The following is an 8,453-nucleotide window of genomic DNA, read 5'->3' as shown; positions in this document are numbered from 1 at the left end:
GTGCTTTTACTGCGTCACATTTTAGGCACATTACTTCTGATTGCCTCACTTTTAGTAGTGCTAACGTTAATTATTGCATTAAGGAGGAAACAGCCCAATCTTCCCACTGTTAAGTTCATATATATATATATATATATTTTCCCTTGCAGCCAGGAAATAATCACTCCATGAAGTGATAATTTGGTACCATTTAATGCCAAGAAGTTTTTATGACTCCCATATTGCTGCCTCGTACCCCATTCCCTAATTCTTCCTCCCCAACTAGAATGAAACTTTTCTGCAGAAGGTCACTATGACTTCCTTATCACTAAAACCAAGAGCCCCTGGCTTTTCATGAAGATGATGCTGAAAGCAAAGAAGGAAATCCCTGCTCCTTACCCTCCCAAAGCTGAAGACAAAGCAAAGACTTTGAAGGCCAAGAAGGCAGTGATGGAAGGCATCGCACAGCCATAATAAAAGAGAAGGCCTGAATGTCATCCACCTTCCAACGGCCCAAAACACTGCAGCTCATAAAGCAGCGCAAACATCCTGGGATGAACCCTCCCAGAAGAAACAAGCTCGACCACTATGCCAGCATCAAGGTCACCTCGACCACTGAGTCAGCCGTAAAGAAGATAAAAGACAACAGCACACTTGTGTTCACTGTGGATGTCAAGGTCAACAAGCACCAGATCAAACAGGCTGTGAAGAAGCTCTGTGACGTTGACATGGCCAAGGTCAGCACTCTTATCAGGCCTGATGGAGAGAAAAAGGTGTGTGTTCCACTGGCTCATGATCATGATGCCTTGAATGTTGCCAACAAAATTGGGATCATCTAAACTGAGTCCCGCTGGCTAATTCTAAATGTAACTTTTCACCCATATTTTAAAAATAATGAAAAATAAAACCATGAGACTTTGCTCATCTTCCTTGAGCTTTCTTTTTTTTTTTTAACATTTTTTATTGATTTATAATCATTTTACAATGTTGTGTCAAATTCCAGTGTAGAGCACAATTTTTCAGTTATACATGAACATACATATATTCATTGTCACATTGTTTTCTCTGTGAGCTACCAGAAGATCTTGTGTATATTTCCCTGTGCTATACAGGATAATCTTGTTTATCTATTCTACAATTTTGAAATCCCATCTATCCTTTCCCACCCTCCGCCCCCTTGGCAACCACAAGTTTGTATTCTGTCTATGAGTCTGTTTCTGTTTTGCATTTATGCTTTGTTTGTTTGTTTGTTTGTTTGTTTGTTTTAAATTCCACATATGAGTGATCTCATGTGGTATTTTTCTCTCTCTTTCTGGCTTACTTCACTTAGAATGACATTCTCCAGGAGCATCCATGTTGCTGCAAATGGTGTTATGTTGTCGGTTTTTATTCCTTGAGCTTTCTGAAACATTTTATGTCATTATACCTTTTTAAAGAATCTCTTTTCCCCTTTCTTTCATGAAGTTTCCTACTTGAAGTACTTCTTCCTGTAACTACCTATTTACATCTTTGTTAAATGTTTTCATCTGACACTAAAGCGGGTCACAGTTTTACTCTCAGTCTTCAACTTGGTCTTTACACTACCCCCTTTAGTAACTTTGCCCACTTTCACAGCTCAAGCAGGTTGCTGAAAAAAAAGTGTACCTCTAGCTTGACAGTCTATTGCTTGTTAACATTTCCACCTGGAGTCCCATCAGGTATAACTTAAACTCAGCCAGCATGAAAGAAGAGTCATCTTTCTCTGTACCTCCATCCTCCCAATATAGGAGTTTTGATTAATTCAACATTTAAGTTTACATTTATGCTCATATAGATATTGTTCACTGCTGAGACATATAGTGTACTATAATCACACGTCCTTTTATGTAAGAATAATTACAATCATAATTACCTTGTTTTTCTGTTTGCTTTGTTTTCTGTGTACTCGTCACGATTTATCCTTTTCCTCTCCCCAAAGCTGTAAATTTTCTCTCTATATATTTAAATACATCAGGTAATTAGTTAGTTTCACGTTTTTTTAATCCCCTTTATAAACAGCCCTTCTGGAGGTCTCTGTCCTCCTGCTCCAACCAGTGACTGGCAGGTCTCTAAGCCTGTTGCACATCTGGCCACCTGGGACTTCCGGTAATTCCCTTCTCCTCCCTCCTGTATTTGATCCTACTCCTTCTGCGTTCCATATATGCCTCTTTCCTGGTTTCTTCCATTTGTTTGGGTGGAATACTTTCTCCAATAGCTTTCTAAGAAGTGGTGCCTGGAGGCAAATCTTTTGAGATCTTGTGTGTCTGCTATGTTTTTTATTCTACCTTACACACAATGGGGAGTTTGTATAGAATTCTAGATTGGAAATTTACTTTGCTAACAATTCTGAAGTCATTCTTTCATCATCTTCCAAATTCTAGTATTGCTTTGAGAATTCTCATGCCATTCTGTTTCTCCTTCTTGCATGAGCTGTTTTATTCCTCTAGAACATTTTAGGATTTCATGTCAATTAAATTTCTGTAAATTTTCTTTAATTATGTATTTGATTTTTACTCCCCATTTTTCTCTGTTCTCTCTCTCTGAAACTCCTTTTAGTTGGATGCTAAATTTCCTCTGTTGATTTTTTTAAAGTTTGTTTTCCTTACTTCTTTTTTACTCTTTTAGAGACATTTCAACATCATTTTCCAACCCTTCTGTTGAATTTTCTGTTTCTGCTATCACAATCTTAATATTTGCAAACTTTTATAATTCTCTGAATGTTCCCTTCTAGTACCATCCTATTCTTATTTCACAGATGCAGTATTTTCTCTTATCTTTCTATGAAAATTATAATTGTAGCCTTTATGCTGTCTTCTGCTCCATATATTGTTTCTATTTCTTATGAGTTCATTTTTTAAATGTTTGAGGATTTTCCATATTTTATATTAGAATCTTTTTTGGTGACCCTTAGTGATCTCTTGATATTTAAGAGTGAGGCAATAAAAAGTCAGTTCAAACCTCTGTGCACGGGCAAGGATGATTAGACAGGGCTTTGGATGTTTACTTGTTCTTTCTCCCCAAATGCTTTTCTCCTGGGAAGTCAAAATAGCTCCAAAAATGAATACTCTTCCTCTTCAACCCAAGGATGAGGTAGTATACGCCTGTCCACCACCGTCTAGACCCAATAGTGTAAATGGCTGGGGACCTCATCATTTAATGTGTAGACTTTACTGAATCCCTAGTAGTCTCAGAGTCCAGAATATTTCTGGTTCGGCCTCTCCAGATAGTAAACATCCTTCATTCTGCAAGGATGAGTTTATCAGCCATGGTTCATTAAAGGAAACAGAAGCCAATCTAGATATTTTCTTTTTTAACCAGAAAGAGATTGAATTCAAGTCATAAGGAGCTTCCAAATTCACTGAAAGGGCTTGAGGAGAAGGCTCTTCTAGGTCTCCAGGGGGCTAACCACCGGTGTCCCAGGGCTCGCCACGCCACCAGCACTGTGCTGCCACTGCACCTTCACATCCTCAAACTGAGGTCCTAGAATTTAGCAGAACAACTCATTGTCTCCATCTCCATGCTGGCTGGAAGCAACAGGCAAAGGAACAGGAAGGTGGCCTTCACCCAATTTCTACCTTCCAGATCTAATGCATGTCATTTTTGGAACCCAACTCATGTCTTGAAAACTAGATGTAAAGGAGTGTGGAAAAATTTTTTTTTCTTAGCTTTCCAGCCAGCCCCTGCACACCAGAAGAATTAGAATAGTTATTGATCAAGACAGTCCATGAAATCTACCAACGCAGGTTAAGGGCAGTGAAGGGGAACTGGAATTCTAACTCTTCCCTGTACCCGAGACTTCTAGGTTCTGTGGCAGGAATCAGAATGCCTCTTGGAGGCTTCCCCTCTGCAGGCGCGATGCAGAATGGAGAAGGTGAAACCTAACAGTTCCTATCTTTATGTGCTTCCCCCCTCTTGAGATTTTGTAGATATCTCTCATCTACTGTTGCCTCATTTCACATTTTGCTGTCCCTGTTAGTGTGTATTTTTTAAAATTCTCATTTTTATTTGCGTTTTGTGAGAAACAAGAAATAAGGACCTTTTCAAATCTACCAGATGATTCTCAAACTTTGTTTCACAGATGCAACTGAGTGATAGGGTACTCTCTCATGTCCCCGTGTGGAGGATTGGGGTGACATTGAGATATACTAGCATACCAGAGTGCAGGTATTAATAATTTTTAAAACTCCCCTAGATAATTCTGATAAACTCTACCAGGACCACCATTCATTGCTGTATACCATATTACTCTCAAACGTAATGGCTGGAAACAATAAACATTATCTCACCACCAACAAATATTATCTGGGGAGGGTATAGCTCAGTGGTAGAGTACATGCCTAGCATACATGAGGTCCTGGGTTCAATCCCTAGTACCTCAATTAAAAATAAACAAATAAACCTAATTACCCCCTCCCCCCCCCAAAAAAACAAGTGTCTGATAGTTTCTGTAGGTCAGGAACTTGGAAGTGGATTAGCTAGGTGCCTTTGGCTCAGGGTCTCTCATGAGGCTGAAATTAAGTTGTTGGGTAGGGCTGCAGTCTTCTCAAGGCTTGACCAGGAGAGAATTTGCTTCCGAGCTCACTCACATGGCTGTTGGCAAGCCTCAGTCCTTGCTAGCTGTTGGCCTGAGATATCAGTTCCACGTCACTTGGGCCTCTCAGTAAGGATGCTCATGACATGGCAGCAAAAGACTGAAGAGAGAGGAAGTACGAGTAAGCCCCCAGAGAGAAGCTTCAGTCTTTTTATAACCTAATCTTGGAGGTGACAGCCCATCACTTCTGTAATATTCTCTATTCATTAGAAGGGAGTCACTAGATCCAGTCCACACTCAACGGGAGGGATTACACAAAGACATGAGTACCAGAAAGCAGGGATCGTTGGGGGCCACCTTAGAGCTGCCTGCCATATCCACGTGCACCAATGCTTTCCTCCAGTTGAAAGTCACTGTTCTCAACACTGGCTTTTGACCTTTCTGAAGTAATGCTCCTTACCTCTTCCACCTTAGATCAGATGCACACCATCTCCTCCTCGGAGATGGATACAATCAAGCTGGCAAGATTATAATAGAGGTCACGTAGGAGAGAGTGAAAGTACAGTCTTTGGAGTAAAAGAGACCAGAATTTGAGGAATGGCTCTGGCGTTTCTCTGCTGTATGGCCTTATAAATGGTGAAGGTCCTGTAGGGGGAGCATAAATGGTGTGTTCAAGGGTCAACAAGGGAGCCAGTGTGGCCAAAGCTGAAGGAGGCAAATGGGCCACAAGAGATGAGATCTGCACAGTAGGCTGGAGAAGGTGTGTGTGCAGAATGTAAAGGACGTTGTAGACCATTATAAGGACTTGACTTTTTCTCTTGGTGAGGGGGGAAGCCATTTGAGAAAAGGAAAGATTTGAGCGAAAGAATGAGTGACACAATCTGACTTACTGTTTTAAAAGGCCCACTCTGGGGACAAGGGCAGGAGTAACCCGGCTTTCAAAATAATCCTGGTGAAAGATAATGGTGGCTTGCACTAAAGTGATACTGAGGTCGTAAAAAGTGATTAGAGAAAATTGAAAGATAACCCATGAGTAACTATGACCTAGTTGAGGTAGCATTTGTTGGGTAGTTACTGATTGATTTTTGTTTTCCTATGATAGAAGAAATTTCTCTAGTAGTACTTAGGAGGTGAGGCTGTGGATGGAAAAAGCAATGACCAACAATGATAATGGCTTGGGCGAGGGTGGTACCAGTGAAGGAGGTGAGAAGTTTTGAGAATCTGGATTTATTTTGAGAGTAGGACTAACAAGATTTGATATACTAGGCATAGAATATAAGCAAAAGTGAGAAATTAGGAGTGACTTTAGTTTTATTTCATTTTGTTTTGTTTTTTTTGTCCTAGAAGGTTAGAGTTTCCATTAGTTGATAATGAAAAAACTTTAAGAAGATCAGATTTGGCAGAGAAGATCAGGCGCTCATTTTTGGACCCTGGAGTTTGAGTTACCTTTTAGACACTCAGGTGGAGATGCCCAGTTGATGACTGGATGCATGAGCCTGGCATTCAGGAGCATTTAAAGGGAGTGTTTTTAGTCACCATTTTTGATGTAACAACCAATCTCCAAATCTCAGTGGATTATAGCAACAAATGTTTATTTCTTGCTCTTGTCCCAGATGGGTGACAGGTTGATGGTTCTGCCCTAGGCTGTGGGCCAGCTATGTGTCTGATTCAAATGTGTTCTAATTTGGGACCTAGGCTGAAGAAACAGCCACTGTCCAGCACACACCATACTCATGGCAAAGGGCAGAAGCAAGAGGGGCCAAACTAAACGATGCAGTTCAGTTTAAAGCTTCTCTTTGCATGTGGCCTGCACCACTCGCTTCCATTCCATTCCATTGGCCAAAAGAAAGTCACATAGCCTAGCCCTACATCAGGACAAGGCTGTATATTATGCACAGAAGAGGCATTTCAAGACAAATTGAAAGGATATACAATCCTCATAGAAGGGAGGGAGCAAATAGTTGTAAACTATAATTCAATCTACCACAAACTGAATACATTGAAGGGAAGAAATCCAAAGACTGAGATGTTCCAATGCTCAGAGGTCGAGGAGATAAGGCAAAAACCAACAAAGGAGACCAAGAAGGCACAAATAGTAAGGCAGGGAGAAAACCAGATTGGGAGTCAAGTGAAGAAAGCATCTCAAGAAGGTAGGAGGGATTAACTATGTCACATGGTGCCAGTAGGTCGAGCAAGTTGAGGGCTGATACTGACTGTTAGATTTAGCCATGTGGAAATCTTCGGTCATCTTGACAAGAGAACTAATGACATGGTGGGGCAAAAGCCCTATCAACGTGGATTCAAGAGAGAGCGGGAGGAGAGCATCATACTAAGTGAAGTAAGCCAGCAAGGGAAAGAAAAATGCCGTGTGATAATCACTTACATGTGGGCTCTTTAAAAAGGACACAAACGAACTGACTTACAAGACACAGACAGACTCATAGACATAGAAAACAAACTTAGGATTAACAGGGGGGAAAGGGGGTGGGGAGGGAAAAATTGGGAGTTCTGGATTTGCAGATACTTACTACTATATATAAAATAGGTAAACAACTTGGTCCTACTGCATAGCACAGGGAACTATATTCAATATTTAGTACTAACCTATAATGAAAAAGAATATGTATATATTGTATATATGTAGATCTGAATCACTATGCTATATATCAGAAACTAACACAACATTGTAAATCAACTATATTTCAATTAAGAGAAAAAAAGAGTAGGAGAAGAGAAGTTACAGAGAGTGGGTATAAGAGACTGCTCTTTCAAGGGTCTTTGCTAAAAAGGGGAGGGAGGAAATGGGGGAGTAACTAGAAGGAAAAGTGAAGCAATAGTGGTTTGGTTTTTTTTTAAGATGGGAGAAATAAAACCATGATTTCACGATGATAGGAAAGACCCAGTAAAGAGGAAGAAATTGACGATGCCAGAGAGGAGGCAGAGAATTACTGTACTGAGGTTCGAGCACGGGCCAGAGGGGATGGGATCCCGCGCGCGCAGTGAAGGGCTGGTCCTCGTTAGGAGCGCAGACAGTCCGTTCAGAGTAACGGGTGACAAGGCAGAGCGCATGGACGCCAGGGCCGTCCGGTGAGTAGACACGATTATGGGAGCATCTGAAAATTCTCTTCTGATAGCTTCTGTTTTTCAGCAAAATAAGATGCAAGTCATTAGCTGAGAGTGAGGACAGGGAGAAGTTGTGAGAGGGATTTAGAAAAAAGGATGGGTAACCTAGAAGAGTGGGAGATGGGATTCGCTCGGGAACAACAGTGACTGGTAGGTAGCAAGAAGGGCCTGTTCAAGGTTAGTGATGGTTGTGTGGGTTTTTTCCTCCCACTGTAGTCAGCTATGGAGGTATGGGTAGCAGAGTTAAGTGGAGAACTGGGTTTATCCAGGTAACCAACAGGCAGAAAGTTAGATTTAACCAGGATTTGTCAAATTAAAAAAAAGCAAGAGAGACAGGTCTGTTTTTTTCCCATGTGTTTTGGAATTTAGATTGTAAGAGTCATTTTAAGTAAGAGGGACTTTTTTGTTTGTTTGTAGATTTTGGGGGTTATTTATTTATTTGCTTATTTTTGCCTTCTATTTCCTGTGCTCATGCCTCCACATCTAGCAGTTTTGTGGCTGCCTCTAGTCAGACTCTGTTCCCTCAGCCCAAAGTCACAATCGGCAGTGGCACTTCAAAGGTCCCGCATTAACTCCGGGATATCAGAGATGCTGCGGTCCAGTCACCGAGATGGTGGAACACTTTGTTCATTCCTAGTCGCTGTGTCCCTGTCTCCCTGCCTCCTCTGGTCCACAGCTCTATATAATGCCAAAACCTCAGGCAGAGGGTTGTTTTTTAGCCTCTTACTGTAAGTGGGAGAACTGTAGACTTAGAGGAGATGAGGTGCATCGGAAGTGTCCTCTTGGAGTCTTCTGAGAGATG

At 41.2% G+C, this 8,453-nt stretch overlaps 1 pseudogene; it reads left to right on the top strand.

The window, feature by feature from the left end:
- Positions 1–213: 213 nt before the first annotated feature.
- LOC102519044 lies at positions 214–818 on the top strand (annotated as a pseudogene).
- Positions 819–8,453: the final 7,635 nt, after the last annotated feature.

The sequence above is a fragment of the Camelus ferus genome, chromosome 12 (assembly GCF_009834535.1).
Source record: "Camelus ferus isolate YT-003-E chromosome 12, BCGSAC_Cfer_1.0, whole genome shotgun sequence".
Classification (NCBI taxonomy): domain Eukaryota; kingdom Metazoa; phylum Chordata; class Mammalia; order Artiodactyla; family Camelidae; genus Camelus; species Camelus ferus.
The sequence above is the reverse complement of the archived record's forward strand: the minus strand, read 5'-3'. Positions and strand labels throughout refer to the sequence as shown.